Source organism: Ambystoma mexicanum, chromosome 5q (assembly GCF_040938575.1).
Source record: "Ambystoma mexicanum isolate Mex_15411 chromosome 5q, UKY_AmexF1_1, whole genome shotgun sequence".
In the NCBI taxonomy this organism is placed as follows: Eukaryota; Metazoa; Chordata; class Amphibia; order Caudata; family Ambystomatidae; genus Ambystoma; species Ambystoma mexicanum.
This window is the reverse complement of record NC_090933.1, coordinates 386,444,663-386,470,018: the sequence shown is the minus strand read 5'-3', so window position 1 is coordinate 386,470,018 and position 25,356 is coordinate 386,444,663.

The window sequence follows — 25,356 nt, the reverse complement described above, 5'->3', positions numbered from 1 at the left end:
ATGGGGCAGTAGGTGCATTAACCCTTTGGCCTATTGGCCCTCCTTCCTCTGAGATCAAGAATCATAATTTTCATGATGCCTTCCTTTGGCACATTAGACCTAGCTTCCACCCCAGTTCAGAGGATGTTTAGTTTCACGGAGAGAGGCTAATCATTGGGAGGTATGAGCCACTAAAAGCTAAGCAGGTCATTAAGTCTTTGGCTTCGTCATGGGGGGGTTTGGGTGCATTCATATGCATTGGGCACGCTTCTGTCCTCTGCGGCTGTCTGTTTATTTATTGCTGCCTGGTAATAATTTTTCAAATGTAAACACTCTGCTCTGAAAGGTGAAAGATTTGACAGGCTCTTGATGTAGTGGGCCTTTCCCACTCATTGCCCTGGGGGTGAAAGTCATGGCACAGGGCTGCTTTCTGCCTTCAACTTTATCCATTTTGGAGAGGCTGGCTCCGCCACTGACCAGCAGGGCCTAATCCTGGAGTGCAACGGGGAGAGGTCTGCGCCCTGCGTCCTCCACGCGTCCCTAACGCTCCCAAACGCGACCACAGCCCTATGTCCGATGAGCCTCTATGGTGCAGTCACCCATGCAGCTTAGGGTTAGGATCAGTGCTTGTCAGTGTAGGCCTTGCCACCCAGGTCCCGTAGAGTGTCACAGCCTGCGCCATAATCCCCTAGTGATGGTGACCATGGTGACAATGATCTTGCTGGAATACTGATGCCTTATTTCCCTCCCAGAAGCCCCAGGAGCCTAGTGAAATGAAGGGGTGTGCACCTCTCAGTGTCCTCTGTTTGCCCTCTGTCCAAGTGAAATTAGTTCTGGGATCTGCAGGCAAATGTATCCATTCGGGAGAGAGATAGCAATAGAAAGGCTCTTTCTTCAGGCACAGTGGAGAGGGCTCAGAGAACTGCATGCCTGAGACATCTTTCCTCATCCCTCGCTCATCTTGTTCCCTAACTTCGTACTCTCTGCCAGACCGTGTTTCCTTTACTGCCAACCCTCCCATTTTTATTTCAACCTCACCCCTCGTCTTCCACCTACTACCTACTCTATTATGCTTCTCCTTTTTTCCTTTCTTCTATGGCCCTTTGAAAAGGTGCAAAGGCCTTGCTAAGCCCCATGAAGGAAATCTAACAACAAAAGATGTATTCCTAACTTATGGGAGGTGCTGTGAGACGAGTAAGAGTGGGTGCAGAGGTGATTGGGTTGTTGAGGTGGGAAAGGCCTTGGAAGCTGTGTGCAAAGATTGCAAGGACAAGATGCTAAGTGCCAGTTTGCATGTCACCCTGCAAGCTGGACCCTGTAGAATTGAGCTTGTGTGTAAACTAGAAACACATAGGTCAATAGACATTTTTTGGCTGTTAAGTGCCATCACCCGGCCTAGGCAGTGCGGTTATTTGCCTGCCTGCCTGCTTGCTGCAACTGCTGCTTGTCCTTATATTACAGGTGTTGTGACTTTCTTTGAAAACTATTTTCATCGTTGAACCTGGAGTGAGGAGCAGAAAGTAGTCATGTTAGCTGGACTGCAAACAGTGAATGAGAACCCTCATAATCCCGAAAGCACTTGGAGAGGAAGATAGGGCAAGAGTGGGAGCATTAGAGTGGATTGAGTGGTGTGAATGTCACTTGCCAGTGGTGCTTGCAAAATGCAGGGATGGTAGCAGTACCTGGCTGCGCTAGCTAGAGTTGAGGGAGAGGGCTATGTTGGGCATTCCATGCCTCCTTTTACATTATGGGATAGAGAGGCAGATAGTTTCAGGCAAGAGAGAAGTTGAGGGCTTTTTGATTTGATGGATACCCAGTGCAAAGGCCCTGTATCTCACAGCATTGCATGCTCTGTGTTTGCTAAAGCATTCAGTCCAGGTGCAATGCACTACTTTGCGTCCTGGAAACACTTGCTTAAAGGTACGTTATAAATGACTTATCATATCATCCACACAGCATGCAATGCTGCAAAGGCAGTACGTAGCCCGTAGTCCAGTCGATCACTGCACTCTCTCTAAACATGACTTAAAAATAAAAGTTTCCCCTTATGGGCTGCATTCCACCTGCTCAATACCTCCACAGGGCCCCCCTTTTCACTCCTCACAGTCCCCTTTCCCTCCTCTCCTTATCCCACCCTCCACAACCAAAGGCCCTCCACAATTCTATGACACCCTCCCCAGGGGGACTTTTTATCTTGCACTACCTCCCCTTACGCTGCTCTACCCACTCCCCTACCCCTACCTACCATACCACAGACCACCCATTATCTTGCCCTACCTCCTCTCCCAAGGGGACCCTGTAGCACCTTTCCCTCTCTACCCATGCCCCCTTAATCCTGCCCTACTTTACTCCTTCCCCTTTTTCCCTCTACAGGGAACTCTTTTCATTACTCATTACCACAGAACCTTTTAGAAGTCCTGGGGGTACTTGTAACAGTACAAGGAATTTAACCAACGATTCCTTTACAGATATGGGCCCGATGGCAGGATTTGAACCCAGGTCTTCAAGGCTGCACTGCAAGCACTTAACCACTACGCCACTGCAGTTAGTTGGTATACAGTGGAGCAGGGGGCCAGATGTCATATCTTCGTTGGCTTCATTGATCATGTTTCACAATGCAAACGGGTATGCTCCCATGGGAATGCAGGAGAAAGATATACATGCCAGAAACCTGCTCTCACAAGCTGAGAGGCCAGTGGCGCAAGTGATAAGTGCATGGTCTTGCAATGCAGGCGACCTGAGTTCTAATCCCACAATAGGTGTGTCATTCTTGTTATTTCTTTTTTTTCAGTGAAAATGAGTATTCAAGGCCCAGAGTGACCAGCCCACAACTAATCCCACACCAATACCTGCATTCCCATTAACCGTTGTGGCTTTGTTTTGTGCACTCTTGCCTTGGTAACCCCCATAGATAAGCTTGTCTCTCTGCTCCCAACTGACTGGAAAAAATGAGGGGGAAAAGTGAAACCTACGGCTCATGGTCAGTAAGATAATTGCGCTGGGCCTCAAACAGGACACCTTCTCGAGGTGCTGTCAGGTGACCACAGACCCCTGCATAGCAAGCAAACCTGTATCAGCATCTCACCTGCAACTGAAGGTGTCACCTGCAGGCTACACATAGGATGGGGCAGTAGGTGCATTAACCCTTTGGCCTATTGGCCCTCCTTCCTCTGAGATCAAGAATCATAATTTTCATGATGCCTTCCTTTGGCACATTAGACCTAGCTTCCACCCCAGTTCAGAGGATGTTTAGTTTCACGGAGAGAGGCTAATCATTGGGAGGTATGAGCCACTAAAAGCTAAGCAGGTCATTAAGTCTTTGGCTTCGTCATGGGGGGGTTTGGGTGCATTCATATGCATTGGGCACGCTTCTGTCCTCTGCGGCTGTCTGTTTATTTATTGCTGCCTGGTAATAATTTTTCAAATGTAAACACTCTGCTCTGAAAGGTGAAAGATTTGACAGGCTCTTGATGTAGTGGGCCTTTCCCACTCATTGCCCTGGGGGTGAAAGTCATGGCACAGGGCTGCTTTCTGCCTTCAACTTTATCCATTTTGGAGAGGCTGGCTCTGCCACTGACCCGCAGGGCCTAATCCTGGAGTGCAACGGGGCGAGGTCTGCGCCCTGCGTCCTCCACGCGTCCCTAACGCTCCCAAACGCGACCACAGCCCTTACAGGCACAGCCCTATGTCCGATGAGCCTCTATGGTGCAGTCACCCATGCAGCTTAGGGTTAGGATCAGTGCTTGTCAGTGTAGGCCTTGCCACCCAGGTCCCGTAGAGTGTCACAGCCTGCGCCATAATCCCCTAGTGATGGTGACCATGGTGACAATGATCTTGCTGGAATACTGATGCCTTATTTTCCTCCCAGAAGCCCCAGGAGCCTAGTGAAATGAAGGGGTGTGCACCTCTCAGTGTCCTCTGTTTGCCCTCTGTCCAAGTGAAATTAGTTCTGGGATCTGCAGGCAAATGTATCCATTCGGGAGAGAGATAGCAATAGGAAGGCTCTTTCTTCAGGCACAGTGGAGAGGGCTCAGAGAACTGCATGCCTGACACATCTTTCCTCATCCCTCGCTCATCTTGTTCCCTAACTTCGTACTCTCTGCCAGACCGTGTTTCCTTTACTGCCAACCCTCCCATTTTTATTTCAACCTCACCCCTCGTCTTCCACCTACTACCTACTCTATTATGCTTCTCCTTTTTTCCTTTCTTCTATGGCCCTTTGAAAAGGTGCAAAGGCCTTGCTAAGCCCCATGAAGGAAATCTAACAACAAAAGATGTATTCCTAACTTATGGGAGGTGCTGTGAGACGAGTAAGAGTGGGTGCAGAGGTGATTGGGTTGTTGAGGTGGGAAAGGCCTTGGAAGCTGTGTGCAAAGATTGCAAGGACAAGATGCTAAGTGCCAGTTTGCATGTCACCCTGCAAGCTGGACCCTGTAGAATTGAGCTTGTGTGTAAACTAGAAACACATAGGTCAATAGACATTTTTTGGCTGTTAAGTGCCATCACCCGGCCTAGGCAGTGCGGTTATTTGCCTGCCTGCCTGCTTGCTGCAACTGCTGCTTGCCCTTAAATTACAGGTGTTGTGACTTTCTTTGAAAACTATTTTCATCGTTGAACCTGGAGTAAGGAGCAGAAAGTAGTCATGTTAGCTGGACTGCAAACAGTGAATGAGAACCCTCATAATCCCGAAAGCACTTGGAGAGGAAGATAGGGCAAGAGTGGGAGCATTAGAGTGGATTGAGTGGTGTGAATGTCACTTGCCAGTGGTGCTTGCAAAATGCAGGGATGGTAGCAGTACCTGGCTGCGCTAGCTAGAGTTGAGGGAGAGGGCTATGTTGGGCACTCCATGCCTCCTTTTACATTATGGGATAGAGAGGCAGATAGTTTCAGGCAAGAGAGAAGTTGAGGGCTTTTTGATTTGATGGATACCCAGTGCAAAGGCCCTGTATCTCACAGCATTGCATGCTCTGTGTTTGCTAAAGCATTCAGTCCAGGTGCAACACTTGTTTAAAGGTACGTTATAAATGACTTATCATATCATCCACACAGCATGCAATGCTGCAAAGGCAGTACGTAGCCCGTAGTCCAGTCGATCACTGCACTCTCTCTAAACATGACTTAAAAATAAAAGTTTCCCCTTATGTGCTGCATTCCACCTGCTCAATACCTCCACAGGGCCCCCCTTTTCACTCCTCACAGTCCCCTTTCCCTCCTCTCCTTTCTGTATCCCACCCTCCACAACCCAAGGCCCTCCACAATTCTATGACACCCTCCCCAGGGGGACTTTTTATCTTGCACTACCTCCCCTTACGCTGCTCTACCCACTCCCCTACCCCTACCTACCATACCACAGACCACCCATTATCTTGCCCTACCTCCTCTCCCAAGGGGACCCTGTAGCACCTTTCCCTCTCTACCCATGCCCCCTTAATCCTGCCCTACTTTACTCCTTCCCCTTTTTCCCTCTACAGGGAACTCTTTTCATTACTCATTACCACAGAACCTTTTAGAAGTCCTGGGGGTACTTGTAACAGTACAAGGAATTTAACCAACGATTCCTTTACAGATATGGGCCCGATGGCAGGATTTGAACCCAGGTCTTCAAGGCTGCACTGCAAGCACTTAACCACTACGCCACTGCAGTTAGTTGGTATACAGTGGAGCAGGGGGCCAGATGTCATATCTTCGTTGGCTTCATTGATCATGTTTCACAATGCAAACGGGTATGCTCCCATGGGAATGCAGGAGAAAGATATACATGCCAGAAACCTGCTCTCACAAGCTGAGAGGCCAGTGGCGCAAGTGATAAGTGCATGGTCTTGCAATGCAGGCGACCTGAGTTCTAATCCCACAATAGGTGTGTCATTCTTGTTTTTTCTTTTTTTTCTGTGAAAATGAGTATTCAAGGCCCAGAGTGACCAGCCCACAACTAATCCCACACCAATACCTGCATTCCCATTAACCGTTGTGGCTTTGTTTTGTGCACTCTTGCCTTGGTAACCCCCATAGATAAGCTTGTCTCTCTGCTCCCAACTGACTGGAAAAAATGAGGGGGAAAAGTGAAACCTACGGCTCATGGTCAGTAAGATAATTGCGCTGGGCCTCAAACAGGACACCTTCTCGAGGTGCTGTCAGGTGACCACAGACCCCTGCATAGCAAGCAAACCTGTATCAGCATCTCACCTGCAACTGAAGGTGTCACCTGCAGGCTACACATAGGATGGGGCAGTAGGTGCATTAACCCTTTGGCCTATTGGCCCTCCTTCCTCTGAGATCAAGAATCATAATTTTCATGATGCCTTCCTTTGGCACATTAGACCTAGCTTCCACCCCAGTTCAGAGGATGTTTAGTTTCACGGAGAGAGGCTAATCATTGGGAGGTATGAGCCACTAAAAGCTAAGCAGGTCATTAAGTCTTTGGCTTCGTCATGGGGGGGTTTGGGTGCATTCATATGCATTGGGCACGCTTCTGTCCTCTGCGGCTGTCTGTTTATTTATTGCTGCCTGGTAATAATTTTTCAAATGTAAACACTCTGCTCTGAAAGGTGAAAGATTTGACAGGCTCTTGATGTAGTGGGCCTTTCCCACTCATTGCCCTGGGGGTGAAAGTCATGGCACAGGGCTGCTTTCTGCCTTCAACTTTATCCATTTTGGAGAGGCTGGCTCTGCCACTGACCAGCAGGGCCTAATCCTGGAGTGCAACGGGGAGAGGTCTGCGCCCTGCGTCCTCCACGCGTCCCTAACGCTCCCAAACGCGACCACAGCCCTATGTCCGATGAGCCTCTATGGTGCAGTCACCCATGCAGCTTAGGGTTAGGATCAGTGCTTGTCAGTGTAGGCCTTGCCACCCAGGTCCCGTAGAGTGTCACAGCCTGCGCCATAATCCCCTAGTGATGGTGACCATGGTGACAATGATCTTGCTGGAATACTGATGCCTTATTTCCCTCCCAGAAGCCCCAGGAGCCTAGTGAAATGAAGGGGTGTACACCTCTCAGTGTCCTCTGTTTGCCCTCTGTCCAAGTGAAATTAGTTCTGGGATCTGCAGGCAAATGTATCCATTCGGGAGAGAGATAGCAATAGGAAGGCTCTTTCTTCAGGCACAGTGGAGAGGGCTCAGAGAACTGCATGCCTGAGACATCTTTCCTCATCCCTCGCTCATCTTGTTCCCTAACTTCGTACTCTCTGCCAGACCGTGTTTCCTTTACTGCCAACCCTCCCATTTTTATTTCAACCTCACCCCTCGTCTTCCACCTACTACCTACTCTATTATGCTTCTCCTTTTTTCCTTTCTTCTATGGCCCTTTGAAAAGGTGCAAAGGCCTTGCTAAGCCCCATGAAGGAAATCTAACAACAAAAGATGTATTCCTAACTTATGGGAGGTGCTGTGAGACGAGTAAGAGTGGGTGCAGAGGTGATTGGGTTGTTGAGGTGGGAAAGGCCTTGGAAGCTGTGTGCAAAGATTGCAAGGACAAGATGCTAAGTGCCAGTTTGCATGTCACCCTGCAAGCTGGACCCTGTAGAATTGAGCTTGTGTGTAAACTAGAAACACATAGGTCAATAGACATTTTTTGGCTGTTAAGTGCCATCACCCGGCCTAGGCAGTGCGGTTATTTGCCTGCCTGCCTGCTTGCTGCAACTGCTGCTTGCCCTTATATTACAGGTGTTGTGACTTTCTTTGAAAACTATTTTCATCGTTGAACCTGGAGTGAGGAGCGGAAAGTAGTCAAGTTAGCTGGACTGCAAACAGTGAATGAGAACCCTCATAATCCCGAAAGCACTTGGAGAGGAAGATAGGGCAAGAGTGGGAGCATTAGAGTGGATTGAGTGGTGTGAATGTCACTTGCCAGTGGTGCTTGCAAAATGCAGGGATGGTAGCAGTACCTGGCTGCGCTAGCTAGAGTTGAGGGAGAGGGCTATGTTGGGCATTCCATGCCTCCTTTTACATTATGGGATAGAGAGGCAGATAGTTTCAGGCAAGAGAGAAGTTGAGGGCTTTTTGATTTGATGGATACCCAGTGCAAAGGCCCTGTATCTCACAGCATTGCATGCTCTGTGTTTGCTAAAGCATTCAGTCCAGGTGCAATACACTACGTCCTGGAAACACTTGTTTAAAGGTACGTTATAAATGACTTATCATATCATCCACACAGCATGCAATGCTGCAAAGGCAGTACGTAGCCCGTAGTCCAGTCGATCACTGCACACTCTCTAAACATGACTTAGAAATAAAAGGTTCCTCTTATGGGCTGCATTCCACCTGCTCAATACCTCCACAGGGCCCCCCTTTTCACTCCTCACAGTCCCCTTTCCCTCCTCTCCTTTCTGTATCCCACCCTCCACAACACAAGGCCCTCCACAATTCTATGACACCCTCCCTCAGGGGGACTTTTTATCTTTCACTACCTCCCCTTACTCTGCTCTACCTCACCTCCCTCCCCGTTACCTGCACTACCCACTCCCCTACCATACCACAGACCACCCTTTATCTTGCCCTACCTCCTCTCCCAAGGGGACCCTGTAGCACCTTTTCTTCTCTACCCATGCCCCCTTAATCCTGCCCTACTTTACTCCTTCCCCTTTTTCCCTCTACAGGGAACTCGTTTCATTACTCATTACCACAGAACCTTTTAGAAGTCCTGGGGGTACTTGTAACAGTACAAGGAATTTAACCAACGATTCCTTTATAGATATGGGCCCGATGGCAGGATTTGAACCCAGGTCTTCAAGGCTGCACTGCAAGCACTTAACCACTACGCCACTGCAGTTAGTTGGTATACAGTGGAGCAGGGGGCCAGATGTCATATCTTCGTTGGCTTCATTGATCATGTTTCACAATGCAAACGGGTATGCTCCCATGGGCATGCAGGAGAAAGATATACATGCCAGAAACCTGCTCTCACAAGCTGAGAGGCCAGTGGCGCAAGTGATAAGTGCATGGTCTTGTAATACAGGCGACCTGAGTTCTAATCCCACAATAGGTGTGTCATTCTTGTTTTTTCTTTTTTTTTCAGTGAAAATGAGTATTCAAGGCCCAGAGTGACCAGCCCACAACTAATCCCACACCAATACCTGCATTCCCATTAACCGTTGTGGCTTTGTTTTGTGCACTCTTGCCTTGGTAACCCCCATAGATAAGCTTGTCTCTCTGCTCCCAACTGACTGGAAAGAATGAGGGGGAAAAGGGTAAACCTACGGCTCATGGTCAGTAAGATAATTGCGCTGGGCCTCAAACAGGACACCTTCTCGAGGTGCTGTCAGGTGACCACAGGCCCCTGCATAGCAAGCAAACCTGTATCAGCATCTCACCTGCAACTGAAGGTGTCACCTGCAGGCTACACATAGGATGGGGCAGTAGGTGCATTAACCCTTTGGCCTATTGGCCCTCCTTCCTCTGAGATCAAGAATCATAATTTTCATGATGCCTTCCTTTGGCACATTAGACCTAGCTTCCACCCCGGTTCAGAGGATGTTTAGTTTCACGGAGAGAGGCTAATCATTGGGAGGTCTGAGCCACTAAAAGCTAAGCAGGTCATTAAGTCTTTGGCTTCGTGATGGGGGGGTTTGGGTGCATTCATATGCATTGGGCACGCTTCTGTCCTCTGCGGCTGTCTGTTTATTTATTGCTGCCTGGTAATAATTTTTCAAATGTAAACACTCTGCTCTGAAAGGTGAAAGATTTGACAGGCTCTTGATGTAGTGAGCCTTTCCCACTCATTGCCCTAGGGGTGAAAGTCATGGCACAGGGCTGCTTTCTGCCTTCAACTTTATCCATTTTGGAGAGGCTGGCTCTGCCACTGACCAGCAGGGCCTAATCCTGGAGTGCAACGGGGCGAGGTCTGCGCCCTGCGTCCTCCACGCGTCCCTAACGCTCCCAAACGCGACCACAGCCCTTACAGGCACAGCCCTATGTCCGATGAGCCTCTATGGTGCAGTCACCCATGCAGCTTAGGGTTAGGATCAGTGCTTGTCAGTGTAGGCCTTGCCACCCAGGTCCCGTAGAGTGTCACAGCCTGCGCCATAATCCCCTAGTGATGGTGACCATGGTGACAATGATCTTGCTGGAATACTGATGCCTTATTTTCCTCCCAGAAGCCCCAGGAGCCTAGTGAAATGAAGGGGTGTGCACCTCTCAGTGTCCTCTGTTTGCCCTCTGTCCAAGTGAAATTAGTTCTGGGATCTGCAGGCAAATGTATCCATTCGGGAGAGAGATAGCAATAGGAAGGCTCTTTCTTCAGGCACAGTGGAGAGGGCTCAGAGAACTGCATGCCTGACACATCTTTCCTCATCCCTCGCTCATCTTGTTCCCTAACTTCGTACTCTCTGCCAGACCGTGTTTCCTTTACTGCCAACCCTCCCATTTTTATTTCAACCTCACCCCTCGTCTTCCACCTACTACCTACTCTATTATGCTTCTCCTTTTTCCCTTTCTTCTATGGCCCTTTGAAAAGGTGCAAAGGCCTTGCTAAGCCCCATGAAGGAAATCTAACAACAAAAGATGTATTCCTAACTTATGGGAGGTGCTGTGAGACGAGTAAGAGTGGGTGCAGAGGTGATTGGGTTGTTGAGGTGGGAAAGGCCTTGGAAGCTGTGTGCAAAGATTGCAAGGACAAGATGCTAAGTGCCAGTTTGCATGTCACCCTGCAAGCTGGACCCTGTAGAATTGAGCTTTTGTGTAAACTAGAAACACATAGGTCAATAGACATTTTTTGGCTGTTAAGTGCCATCACCCGGCCTAGGCAGTGCGGTTATTTGCCTGCCTGCCTGCTTGCTGCAACTGCTGCTTGCCCTTATATTACAGGTGTTGTGACTTTCTTTGAAAACTATTTTCATCGTTGAACCTGGAGTGAGGAGCAGAAAGTAGTCAAGTTAGCTGGACTGCAAACAGGGAATGAGAACCCTCATAATCCCGAAAGCACTTGGAGAGGAAGATAGGGCAAGAGTGGGAGCATTAGAGTGGATTGAGTGGTGTGAATGTCACTTGCCAGTGGTGCTTGCAAAATGCAGGGATGGTAGCAGTACCTGGCTGTGCTAGCTAAAGTTGAGGGAGAGGGCTATGTTGGGCATTCCATGCCTCCTTTTACATTATGGGATAGAGAGGCAGATAGTTTCAGGCAAGAGAGAAGTTGAGGGCTTTTTGATTTGATGGATACCCAGTGCAAAGGCCCTGTATCTCACTGCATTGCATGCTCTGTGTTTGCTAAAGCATTCAGTCCAGGTGCAATACACTACGTCCTGGAAACACTTGTTTAAAGGTACGTTATAAATGACTTATCATATCATCCACACAGCATGCAATGCTGCAAAGGCAGTACGTAGCCCGTAGTCCAGTCGATCACTGCACACTCTCTAAACATGACTTAGAAATAAAAGTTTCCTCTTATGGGCTGCATTCCACCTGCTCAATACCTCCACAGGGCCCCCCTTTTCACTCCTCACAGTCCCCTTTCCCTCCTCTCCGTTCTGTATCCCACCCTCCACAACACAAGGCCCTCCACAATTCTATGACACCCTCCCTCAGGGGCACTTTTTATCTTGCACTACCTCCCCTTACGCTGCTCTACCTCACCTCCCTCCCCGTTACCTGCACTACCCACTCCCCTACCCCTACCCCTACCCCTACCTACCATACCACAGACCACCCTTTATCTTGCCCTACCTCCTCTCCCAAGGGGACCCTGTAGCACCTTTCCCTCTCTACCCATGCCCCCTTAATCCTTCCCTACTTTACTCCTTCCCCTTTTTCCCTCTACAGGGAACTCTTTTCATTACTCATTACCACAGAACCTTTTAGAAGTCCTGGGGGTACTTGTAACAGTACAAGGAATTTAACCAACGATTCCTTTACAGATATGGGCCTGATGGCAGGATTTGAACCCAGGTCTTCAAAGCTGCACTGCAAGCACTTAACCACTACGCCACTGCAGTTAGTTGGTGTACAGTGGAGCAGGGGGCCAGATGTCATATCTTCGTTGGCTTCATTGATCATGTTTCACAATGCAAACGGGTATGCTCCCATGGGCATGCAGGAGAAAGATATACATGCCAGAAACCTGCTCTCACAAGCTGAGAGGCCAGTGGCGCAAGTGATAAGTGCATGGTCTTGCAATGCAGGCGACCTGAGTTCTAATCCCACAATAGGTGTGTCATTCTTGTTTTTTCTTTTTTTTTCAGTGAAAATGAGTATTCAAGGCCCAGAGTGACCAGCCCACAACTAATCCCACACCAATACCTGCATTCCCATTAACCGTTGTGGCTTTGTTTTGTGCACTCTTGCCTTGGTAACCCCCATAGATAAGCTTGTCTCTCTGCTCCCAACTGACTGGAAAAAATGAGGGGGAAAAGTGAAACCTACGGCTCATGGTCAGTAAGATAATTGCGCTGGGCCTCAAACAGGACACCTTCTCGAGGTGCTGTCAGGTGACCACAGACCCCTGCATAGCAAGCAAACCTGTATCAGCATCTCACCTGCAACTGAAGGTGTCACCTGCAGGCTACACATAGGATGGGGCAGTAGGTGCATTAACCCTTTGGCCTATTGGCCCTCCTTCCTCTGAGATCAAGAATCATAATTTTCATGATGCCTTCCTTTGGCACATTAGACCTAGCTTCCACCCCAGTTCAGAGGATGTTTAGTTTCACGGAGAGAGGCTAATCATTGGGAGGTATGAGCCACTAAAAGCTAAGCAGGTCATTAAGTCTTTGGCTTCGTCATGGGGGGGGTTTGGGTGCATTCATATGCATTGGGCACGCTTCTGTCCTCTGCGGCTGTCTGTTTATTTATTGCTGCCTGGTAATAATTTTTCAAATGTAAACACTCTGCTCTGAAAGGTGAAAGATTTGACAGGCTCTTGATGTAGTGGGCCTTTCCCACTCATTGCCCTGGGGGTGAAAGTCATGGCACAGGGCTGCTTTCTGCCTTCAACTTTATCCATTTTGGAGAGGCTGGCTCCGCCACTGACCAGCAGGGCCTAATCCTGGAGTGCAACGGGGAGAGGTCTGCGCCCTGCGTCCTCCACGCGTCCCTAACGCTCCCAAACGCGACCACAGCCCTATGTCCGATGAGCCTCTATGGTGCAGTCACCCATGCAGCTTAGGGTTAGGATCAGTGCTTGTCAGTGTAGGCCTTGCCACCCAGGTCCCGTAGAGTGTCACAGCCTGCGCCATAATCCCCTAGTGATGGTGACCATGGTGACAATGATCTTGCTGGAATACTGATGCCTTATTTCCCTCCCAGAAGCCCCAGGAGCCTAGTGAAATGAAGGGGTGTGCACCTCTCAGTGTCCTCTGTTTGCCCTCTGTCCAAGTGAAATTAGTTCTGGGATCTGCAGGCAAATGTATCCATTCGGGAGAGAGATAGCAATAGGAAGGCTCTTTCTTCAGGCACAGTGGAGAGGGCTCAGAGAACTGCATGCCTGAGACATCTTTCCTCATCCCTCGCTCATCTTGTTCCCTAACTTCGTACTCTCTGCCAGACCGTGTTTCCTTTACTGCCAACCCTCCCATTTTTATTTCAACCTCACCCCTCGTCTTCCACCTACTACCTACTCTATTATGCTTCTCCTTTTTTCCTTTCTTCTATGGCCCTTTGAAAAGGTGCAAAGGCCTTGCTAAGCCCCATGAAGGAAATCTAACAACAAAAGATGTATTCCTAACTTATGGGAGGTGCTGTGAGACGAGTAAGAGTGGGTGCAGAGGTGATTGGGTTGTTGAGGTGGGAAAGGCCTTGGAAGCTGTGTGCAAAGATTGCAAGGACAAGATGCTAAGTGCCAGTTTGCATGTCACCCTGCAAGCTGGACCCTGTAGAATTGAGCTTGTGTGTAAACTAGAAACACATAGGTCAATAGACATTTTTTGGCTGTTAAGTGCCATCACCCGGCCTAGGCAGTGCGGTTATTTGCCTGCCTGCCTGCTTGCTGCAACTGCTGCTTGTCCTTATATTACAGGTGTTGTGACTTTCTTTGAAAACTATTTTCATCGTTGAACCTGGAGTGAGGAGCAGAAAGTAGTCATGTTAGCTGGACTGCAAACAGTGAATGAGAACCCTCATAATCCCGAAAGCACTTGGAGAGGAAGATAGGGCAAGAGTGGGAGCATTAGAGTGGATTGAGTGGTGTGAATGTCACTTGCCAGTGGTGCTTGCAAAATGCAGGGATGGTAGCAGTACCTGGCTGCGCTAGCTAGAGTTGAGGGAGAGGGCTATGTTGGGCATTCCATGCCTCCTTTTACATTATGGGATAGAGAGGCAGATAGTTTCAGGCAAGAGAGAAGTTGAGGGCTTTTTGATTTGATGGATACCCAGTGCAAAGGCCCTGTATCTCACAGCATTGCATGCTCTGTGTTTGCTAAAGCATTCAGTCCAGGTGCAATGCACTACTTTGCGTCCTGGAAACACTTGCTTAAAGGTACGTTATAAATGACTTATCATATCATCCACACAGCATGCAATGCTGCAAAGGCAGTACGTAGCCCGTAGTCCAGTCGATCACTGCACTCTCTCTAAACATGACTTAAAAATAAAAGTTTCCCCTTATGGGCTGCATTCCACCTGCTCAATACCTCCACAGGGCCCCCCTTTTCACTCCTCACAGTCCCCTTTCCCTCCTCTCCTTATCCCACCCTCCACAACCAAAGGCCCTCCACAATTCTATGACACCCTCCCCAGGGGGACTTTTTATCTTGCACTACCTCCCCTTACGCTGCTCTACCTCACCTCCCTCCCCGTTACCTGCACTACCCACTCCCCTACCCCTACCTACCATACCACAGACCACCCATTATCTTGCCCTACCTCCTCTCCCAAGGGGACCCTGTAGCACCTTTCCCTCTCTACCCATGCCCCCTTAATCCTGCCCTACTTTACTCCTTCCCCTTTTTCCCTCTACAGGGAACTCTGTTCATTACTCATTACCACAGAACCTTTTAGAAGTCCTGGGGGTACTTGTAACAGTACAAGGAATTTAACCAACGATTCCTTTACAGATATGGGCCCGATGGCAGGATTTGAACCCAGGTCTTCAAGGCTGCACTGCAAGCACTTAACCACTACGCCACTGCAGTTAGTTGGTATACAGTGGAGCAGGGGGCCAGATGTCATATCTTCGTTGGCTTCATTGATCATGTTTCACAATGCAAACGGGTATGCTCCCATGGGCATGCAGGAGAAAGATATACATGCCAGAAACCTGCTCTCACAAGCTGAGAGGCCAGTGGCGCAAGTGATAAGTGCATGGTCTTGCAATGCAGGTGACCTGAGTTCTAATCCCACAATAGGTGTGTCATTCTTGTTTTTTCATTTTTTTCTGTGAAAATGAGTATTCAAGGCCCAGAGTGACCAGCCCACAACTAATCCCACACCAATACCTGCATTCCCATTAACCGTTGTGGCTTTGTTTTGTGCACTCTTGCCTTGGTAACCCCCATAGATAAGCTTGTCTCTCTGCTCCCAACTGACTGGAAAAAATGAGGGGGAAAAGTGAAACCTACGGCTCATGGTCAGTAAGATAATTGCGCTGGGCCTCAAACAGGACACCTTCTCGAGGTGCTGTCAGGTGACCACAGGCCCCTGCATAGCAAGCAAACCTGTATCAGCATCTCACCTGCAACTGAAGGTGTCACCTGCAGGCTACACATAGGATGGGGCAGTAGGTGCATTAACCCTTTGGCCTATTGGCCCTCCTTCCTCTGAGATCAAGAATCATAATTTTCATGATGCCTTCCTTTGGCACATTAGACCTAGCTTCCACCCCAGTTCAGAGGATGTTTAGTTTCACGGAGAGAGGCTAATCATTGGGAGGTATGAGCCACTAAAAGCTAAGCAGGTCATTAAGTCTTTGGCTTCGTCATGGGGGGGTTTGGGTGCATTCATATGCATTGGGCACGCTTCTGTCCTCTGCGGCTGTCTGTTTATTTATTGCTGCCTGGTAATAATTTTTCAAATGTAAACACTCTGCTCTGAAAGGTGAAAGATTTGACAGGCTCTTGATGTAGTGGGCCTTTCCCACTCATTGCCCTGGGGGTGAAAGTCATGGCACAGGGCTGCTTTCTGCCTTCAACTTTATCCATTTTGGAGAGGCTGGCTCTGCCACTGACCAGCAGGGCCTAATCCTGGAGTGCAACGGGGAGAGGTCTGCGCCCTGCGTCCTCCACGCGTCCCTAACGCTCCCAAACGCGACCACAGCCCTTACAGGCACAGCCCTATGTCCGATGAGCCTCTATGGTGCAGTCACCCATGCAGCTTAGGGTTAGGATCAGTGCTTGTCAGTGTAGGCCTTGCCACCCAGGTCCCGTAGAGTGTCACAGCCTGCGCCATAATCCCCTAGTGATGGTGACCATGGTGACAATGATCTTGCTGGAATACTGATGCCTTATTTTCCTCCCAGAAGCCCCAGGAGCCTAGTGAAATGAAGGGGTGTGCACCTCTCAGTGTCCTCTGTTTGCCCTCTGTCCAAGTGAAATTAGTTCTGGGATCTGCAGGCAAATGTATCCATTCGGGAGAGAGATAGCAATAGGAAGGCTCTTTCTTCAGGCACAGTGGAGAGGGCTCAGAGAACTGCATGCCTGAGACATCTTTCCTCATCCCTCGCTCATCTTGTTCCCTAACTTCGTACTCTCTGCCAGACCGTGTTTCCTTTACTGCCAACCCTCCCATTTTTATTTCAACCTCACCCCTCGTCTTCCACCTACTACCTACTCTATTATGCTTCTCCTTTTTTCCTTTCTTCTATGGCCCTTTGAAAAGGTGCAAAGGCCTTGCTAAGCCCCATGAAGGAAATCTAACAACAAAAGATGTATTCCTAACTTATGGGAGGTGCTGTGAGACGAGTAAGAGTGGGTGCAGAGGTGATTGGGTTGTTGAGGTGGGAAAGGCCTTGGAAGCTGTGTGCAAAGATTGCAAGGACAAGATGCTAAGTGCCAGTTTGCATGTCACCCTGCAAGCTGGACCCTGTAGAATTGAGCTTGTGTGTAAACTAGAAACACATAGGTCAATAGACATTTTTTGGCTGTTAAGTGCCATCACCCGGCCTAGGCAGTGCGGTTATTTGCCTGCCTGCCTGCTTGCTGCAACTGCTGCTTGCCCTTATATTACAGGTGTTGTGACTTTCTTTGAAAACTATTTTCATCGTTGAACCTGGAGTGAGGAGCGGAAAGTAGTCAAGTTAGCTGGACTGCAAACAGTGAATGAGAACCCTCATAATCCCGAAAGCACTTGGAGAGGAAGATAGGGCAAGAGTGGGAGCATTAGAGTGGATTGAGTGGTGTGAATGTCACTTGCCAGTGGTGCTTGCAAAATGCAGGGATGGTAGCAGTACCTGGCTGCGCTAGCTAGAGTTGAGGGAGAGGGCTATGTTGGGCATTCCATGCCTCCTTTTACATTATGGGATAGAGAGGCAGATAGTTTCAGGCAAGAGAGAAGTTGAGGGCTTTTTGATTTGATGGATACCCAGTGCAAAGGCCCTGTATCTCACAGCATTGCATGCTCTGTGTTTGCTAAAGCATTCAGTCCAGGTGCAATACACTACGTCCTGGAAACACTTGTTTAAAGGTACGTTATAAATGACTTATCATATCATCCACACAGCATGCAATGCTGCAAAGGCAGTACGTAGCCCGTAGTCCAGTCGATCACTGCACACTCTCTAAACATGACTTAGAAATAAAAGTTTCCTCTTATGGGCTGCATTCCACCTGCTCAATACCTCCACAGGGCCCCCCTTTTCACTCCTCACAGTCCCCTTTCCCTCCTCTCCTTTCTGTATCCCACCCTCCACAACCCAAGGCCCTCCACAATTCTATGACACCCTCCCTCAGGGGGACTTTTTATCTTGCACTACCTCCCCTTACTCTGCTCTACCTCACCTCCCTCCCCGTTACCTGCACTACCCACTCCCCTACCCCTACCTACCATACCACAGACCACCCATTATCTTGCCCTACCTCCTCTCCCAAGGGGACCCTGTAGCACCTTTCCCTCTCTACCCATGCCCCCTTAATCCTGCCCTACTTTACTCCTTCCCTCTACAGGGAACTCTTTTCATTACTCATTACCACAGAACCTTTTAGAAGTCCTGGGGGTACTTGTAACAGTACAAGGAATTTAACCAACGATTCCTTTACAGATATGGGCCCGATGGCAGGATTTGAACCCAGGTCTTCAAGGCTGCACTGCAAGCACTTAACCACTACGCCACTGCAGTTAGTTGGTATACAGTGGAGCAGGGGGCCAGATGTCATATCTTCGTTGGCTTCATTGATCATGTTTCACAATGCAAACGGGTATGCTCCCATGGGCATGCAGGAGAAAGATATACATGCCAGAAACCGGCTCTCACAAGCTGAGAGGCCAGTGGCGCAAGTGATAAGTGCATGGTCTTGCAATGCAGGCGACCTGAGTTCTAATCCCACAATAGGTGTGTCATTCTTGTTTTTTCTTTTTTTTCAGTGAAAATGAGTATTCAAGGCCCAGAGTGACCAGCCCACAACTAATCCCACACCAATACCTGCATTCCCATTAACCGTTGTGGCTTTGTTTTGTGCACTCTTGCCTTGGTAACCCCCATAGATAAGCTTGTCTCTCTGCTCCCAACTGACTGGAAAAAATGAGGGGGAAAAGTGAAACCTACGGCTCATGGTCAGTAAGATAATTGCGCTGGGCCTCAAACAGGACACCTTCTCGAGGTGCTGTCAGGTGACCACAGACCCCTGCATAGCAAGCAAACCTGTATCAGCATCTCACCTGCAACTGAAGGTGTCACCTGCAGGCTACACATAGGATGGGGCAGTAGGTGCATTAACCCTTTGGCCTATTGGCCCTCCTTCCTCTGAGATCAAGAATCATAATTTTCATGATGCCTTCCTTTGGCACATTAGACCTAGCTTCCACCCCAGTTCAGAGGATGTTTAGTTTCACGGAGAGAGGCTAATCATTGGGAGGTATGAGCCACTAAAAGCTAAGCAGGTCATTAAGTCTTTGGCTTCGTCATGGGGGGGTTTGGGTGCATTCATATGCATTGGGCACGCTTCTGTCCTCTGCGGCTGTCTGTTTATTTATTGCTGCCTGGTAATAATTTTTCAAATGTAAACACTCTGCTCTGAAAGGTGAAAGATTTGACAGGCTCTTGATGTAGTGGGCCTTTCCCACTCATTGCCCTGGGGGTGAAAGTCATGGCACAGGGCTGCTTTCTGCCTTCAACTTTATCCATTTTGGAGAGGCTGGCTCCGCCACTGACCAGCAGGGCCTAATCCTGGAGTGCAACGGGGAGAGGTCTGCGCCCTGCGTCCTCCACGCGTCCCTAACGCTCCCAAACGCGACCACAGCCCTATGTCCGATGAGCCTCTATGGTGCAGTCACCCATGCAGCTTAGGGTTAGGATCAGTGCTTGTCAGTGTAGGCCTTGCCACCCAGGTCCCGTAGAGTGTCACAGCCTGCGCCATAATCCCCTAGTGATGGTGACCATGGTGACAATGATCTTGCTGGAATACTGATGCCTTATTTCCCTCCCAGAAGCCCCAGGAGCCTAGTGAAATGAAGGGGTGTGCACCTCTCAGTGTCCTCTGTTTGCCCTCTGTCCAAGTGAAATTAGTTCTGGGATCTGCAGGCAAATGTATCCATTCGGGAGAGAGATAGCAATAGGAAGGCTCTTTCTTCAGGCACAGTGGAGAGGGCTCAGAGAACTGCATGCCTGAGACATCTTTCCTCATCCCTCGCTCATCTTGTTCCCTAACTTCGTACTCTCTGCCAGACCGTGTTTCCTTTACTGCCAACCCTCCCATTTTTATTTCAACCTCACCCCTCGTCTTCCACCTACTACCTACTCTATTATGCTTCTCCTTTTTTCCTTTCTTCTATGGCCCTTTGAAAAGGTGCAAAGGCCTTGCTAAGCCCCATGAAGGAAATCTAACAACAAAAGATGTATTCCTAACTTATGGGAGGTGCTGTGAGACGAGTAAGAGTGGGTGCAGAGGTGATTGGGTTGTTGAGGTGGGAAAGGCCTTGGAAGCTGTGTGCAAAGATTGCAAGGACAAGATGCTAAGTGCCAGTTTGCATGTCACCCTGCAAGCTGGACCCTGTAGAATTGAGCTTGTGTGTAAACTAGAAACACATAGGTCAATAGACATTTTTTGGCTGTTAAGTGCCATCACCCGGCCTAGGCAGTGCGGTTATTTGCCTGCCTGCCTGCTTGCTGCAACTGCTGCTTGTCCTTATATTACAGGTGTTGTGACTTTCTTTGAAAACTATTTTCATCGTTGAACCTGGAGTGAGGAGCAGAAAGTAGTCATGTTAGCTGGACTGCAAACAGTGAATGAGAACCCTCATAATCCCGAAAGCACTTGGAGAGGAAGATAGGGCAAGAGTGGGAGCATTAGAGTGGATTGAGTGGTGTGAATGTCACTTGCCAGTGGTGCTTGCAAAATGCAGGGATGGTAGCAGTACCTGGCTGCGCTAGCTAGAGTTGAGGGAGAGGGCTATGTTGGGCATTCCATGCCTCCTTTTACATTATGGGATAGAGAGGCAGATAGTTTCAGGCAAGAGAGAAGTTGAGGGCTTTTTGATTTGATGGATACCCAGTGCAAAGGCCCTGTATCTCACAGCATTGCATGCTCTGTGTTTGCTAAAGCATTCAGTCCAGGTGCAATGCACTACTTTGCGTCCTGGAAACACTTGCTTAAAGGTACGTTATAAATGACTTATCATATCATCCACACAGCATGCAATGCTGCAAAGGCAGTACGTAGCCCGTAGTCCAGTCGATCACTGCACTCTCTCTAAACATGACTTAAAAATAAAAGTTTCCCCTTATGGGCTGCATTCCACCTGCTCAATACCTCCACAGGGCCCCCCTTTTCACTCCTCACAGTCCCCTTTCCCTCCTCTCCTTATCCCACCCTCCACAACCAAAGGCCCTCCACAATTCTATGACACCCTCCCCAGGGGGACTTTTTATCTTGCACTACCTCCCCTTACACTGCTCTACCTCACCTCCCTCCCCGTTACCTGCACTACCCACTCCCCTACCCCTACCCCTACCTACCATACCACAGACCACCCTTTCTCTTGCCCTACCTCCTCTCCCAAGGGGACCCTGTAGCACCTTTCCTTCTCTACCCATGCCCCCTTAATCCTGCCCTACTTTACTCCTTCCCCTTTTTCCCTCTACAGGGAACTCTTTTCATTACTCATTACCACAGAACCTTTTAGAAGTCCTGGGGGTACTTGTAACAGTACAAGGAATTTAACCAACGATTCCTTTACAGATATGGGCCCGATGGCAGGATTTGAACCCAGGTCTTCAAGGCTGCACTGCAAGCACTTAACCACTACGCCACTGCAGTTAGTTGGTATACAGTGGAGCAGGGGGCCAGATGTCATATCTTCGTTGGCTTCATTGATCATGTTTCACAATGCAAACGGGTATGCTCCCATGGGAATGCAGGAGAAAGATATACATGCCAGAAACCTGCTCTCACAAGCTGAGAGGCCAGTGGCGCAAGTGATAAGTGCATGGTCTTGCAATGCAGGCGACCTGAGTTCTAATCCCACAATAGGTGTGTCATTCTTGTTATTTCTTTTTTTTCAGTGAAAATGAGTATTCAAGGCCCAGAGTGACCAGCCCACAACTAATCCCACACCAATACCTGCATTCCCATTAACCGTTGTGGCTTTGTTTTGTGCACTCTTGCCTTGGTAACCCCCATAGATAAGCTTGTCTCTCTGCTCCCAACTGACTGGAAAAAATGAGGGGGAAAAGTGAAACCTACGGCTCATGGTCAGTAAGATAATTGCGCTGGGCCTCAAACAGGACACCTTCTCGAGGTGCTGTCAGGTGACCACAGACCCCTGCATAGCAAGCAAACCTGTATCAGCATCTCACCTGCAACTGAAGGTGTCACCTGCAGGCTACACATAGGATGGGGCAGTAGGTGCATTAACCCTTTGGCCTATTGGCCCTCCTTCCTCTGAGATCAAGAATCATAATTTTCATGATGCCTTCCTTTGGCACATTAGACCTAGCTTCCACCCCAGTTCAGAGGATGTTTAGTTTCACGGAGAGAGGCTAATCATTGGGAGGTATGAGCCACTAAAAGCTAAGCAGGTCATTAAGTCTTTGGCTTCGTCATGGGGGGGTTTGGGTGCATTCATATGCATTGGGCACGCTTCTGTCCTCTGCGGCTGTCTGTTTATTTATTGCTGCCTGGTAATAATTTTTCAAATGTAAACACTCTGCTCTGAAAGGTGAAAGATTTGACAGGCTCTTGATGTAGTGGGCCTTTCCCACTCATTGCCCTGGGGGTGAAAGTCATGGCACAGGGCTGCTTTCTGCCTTCAACTTTATCCATTTTGGAGAGGCTGGCTCTGCCACTGACCAGCAGGGCCTAATCCTGGAGTGCAACGGGGAGAGGTCTGCGCCCTGCGTCCTCCACGCGTCCCTAACGCTCCCAAACGCGACCACAGCCCTATGTCCGATGAGCCTCTATGGTGCAGTCACCCATGCAGCTTAGGGTTAGGATCAGTGCTTGTCAGTGTAGGCCTTGCCACCCAGGTCCCGTAGAGTGTCACAGCCTGCGCCATAATCCCCTAGTGATGGTGACCATGGTGACAATGATCTTGCTGGAATACTGATGCCTTATTTCCCTCCCAGAAGCCCCAGGAGCCTAGTGAAATGAAGGGGTGTGCACCTCTCAGTGTCCTCTGTTTGCCCTCTGTCCAAGTGAAATTAGTTCTGGGATCTGCAGGCAAATGTATCCATTCGGGAGAGAGATAGCAATAGGAAGGCTCTTTCTTCAGGCACAGTGGAGAGGGCTCAGAGAACTGCATGCCTGAGACATCTTTCCTCATCCCTCGCTCATCTTGTTCCCTAACTTCGTACTCTCTGCCAGACCGTGTTTCCTTTACTGCCAACCCTCCCATTTTTATTTCAACCTCACCCCTCGTCTTCCACCTACTACCTACTCTATTATGCTTCTCCTTTTTTCCTTTCTTCTATGGCCCTTTGAAAAGGTGCAAAGGCCTTGCTAAGCCCCATGAAGGAAATCTAACAACAAAAGATGTATTCCTAACTTATGGGAGGTGCTGTGAGACGAGTAAGAGTGGGTGCAGAGGTGATTGGGTTGTTGAGGTGGGAAAGGCCTTGGAAGCTGTGTGCAAAGATTGCAAGGACAAGATGCTAAGTGCCAGTTTGCATGTTACCCTGCAAGCTGGACCCTGTAGAATTGAGCTTGTGTGTAAACTAGAAACACATAGGTCAATAGACATTTTTTGGCTGTTAAGTGCCATCACCCGGCCTAGGCAGTGCGGTTATTTGCCTGCCTGCCTGCCTGCTTGCTGCAACTGCTGCTTGCCCTTATATTACAGGTGTTGTGACTTTCTTTGAAAACTATTTTCATCGTTGAACCTGGAGTGAGGAGCAGAAAGTAGTCATGTTAGCTGGACTGCAAACAGTGAATGAGAACCCTCATAATCCCGAAAGCACTTGGAGAGGAAGATAGGGCAAGAGTGGGAGCATTAGAGTGGATTGAGTGGTGTGAATGTCACTTGCCAGTGGTGCTTGCAAAATGCAGGGATGGTAGCAGTACCTGGCTGCGCTAGCTAGAGTTGAGGGAGAGGGCTATGTTGGGCATTCCATGCCTCCTTTTACATTATGGGATAGAGAGGCAGATAGTTTCAGGCAAGAGAGAAGTTGAGGGCTTTTTGATTTGATGGATACCCAGTGCAAAGGCCCTGTATCTCACAGCATTGCATGCTCTGTGTTTGCTAAAGCATTCAGTCCAGGTGCAACACTTGTTTAAAGGTACGTTATAAATGACTTATCATATCATCCACACAGCATGCAATGCTGCAAAGGCAGTACGTAGCCCGTAGTCCAGTCGATCACTGCACTCTCTCTAAACATGACTTAAAAATAAAAGTTTCCCCTTATGGGCTGCATTCCACCTGCTCAATACCTCCACAGGGCCCCCCTTTTCACTCCTCACAGTCCCCTTTCCCTCCTCTCCTTTCTGTATCCCACCCTCCACAACCCAAGGCCCTCCACAATTCTATGACACCCTCCCCAGGGGGACTTTTTATCTTGCACTACCTCCCCTTACGCTGCTCTACCCACTCCCCTACCCCTACCTACCATACCACAGACCACCCATTATCTTGCCCTACCTCCTCTCCCAAGGGGACCCTGTAGCACCTTTCCCTCTCTACCCATGCCCCCTTAATCCTGCCCTACTTTACTCCTTCCCCTTTTTCCCTCTACAGGGAACTCTTTTCATTACTCATTACCACAGAACCTTTTAGAAGTCCTGGGGGTACTTGTAACAGTACAAGGAATTTAACCAACGATTCCTTTACAGATATGGGCCCGATGGCAGGATTTGAACCCAGGTCTTCAAGGCTGCACTGCAAGCACTTAACCACTACGCCACTGCAGTTAGTTGGTATACAGTGGAGCAGGGGGCCAGATGTCATATCTTCGTTGGCTTCATTGATCATGTTTCACAATGCAAACGGGTATGCTCCCATGGGAATGCAGGAGAAAGATATACATGCCAGAAACCTGCTCTCACAAGCTGAGAGGCCAGTGGCGCAAGTGATAAGTGCATGGTCTTGCAATGCAGGCGACCTGAGTTCTAATCCCACAATAGGTGTGTCATTCTTGTTTTTTCTTTTTTTTCTGTGAAAATGAGTATTCAAGGCCCAGAGTGACCAGCCCACAACTAATCCCACACCAATACCTGCATTCCCATTAACCGTTGTGGCTTTGTTTTGTGCACTCTTGCCTTGGTAACCCCCATAGATAAGCTTGTCTCTCTGCTCCCAACTGACTGGAAAAAATGAGGGGGAAAAGTGAAACCTACGGCTCATGGTCAGTAAGATAATTGCGCTGGGCCTCAAACAGGACACCTTCTCGAGGTGCTGTCAGGTGACCACAGACCCCTGCATAGCAAGCAAACCTGTATCAGCATCTCACCTGCAACTGAAGGTGTCACCTGCAGGCTACACATAGGATGGGGCAGTAGGTGCATTAACCCTTTGGCCTATTGGCCCTCCTTCCTCTGAGATCAAGAATCATAATTTTCATGATGCCTTCCTTTGGCACATTAGACCTAGCTTCCACCCCAGTTCAGAGGATGTTTAGTTTCACGGAGAGAGGCTAATCATTGGGAGGTATGAGCCACTAAAAGCTAAGCAGGTCATTAAGTCTTTGGCTTCGTCATGGGGGGGTTTGGGTGCATTCATATGCATTGGGCACGCTTCTGTCCTCTGCGGCTGTCTGTTTATTTATTGCTGCCTGGTAATAATTTTTCAAATGTAAACACTCTGCTCTGAAAGGTGAAAGATTTGACAGGCTCTTGATGTAGTGGGCCTTTCCCACTCATTGCCCTGGGGGT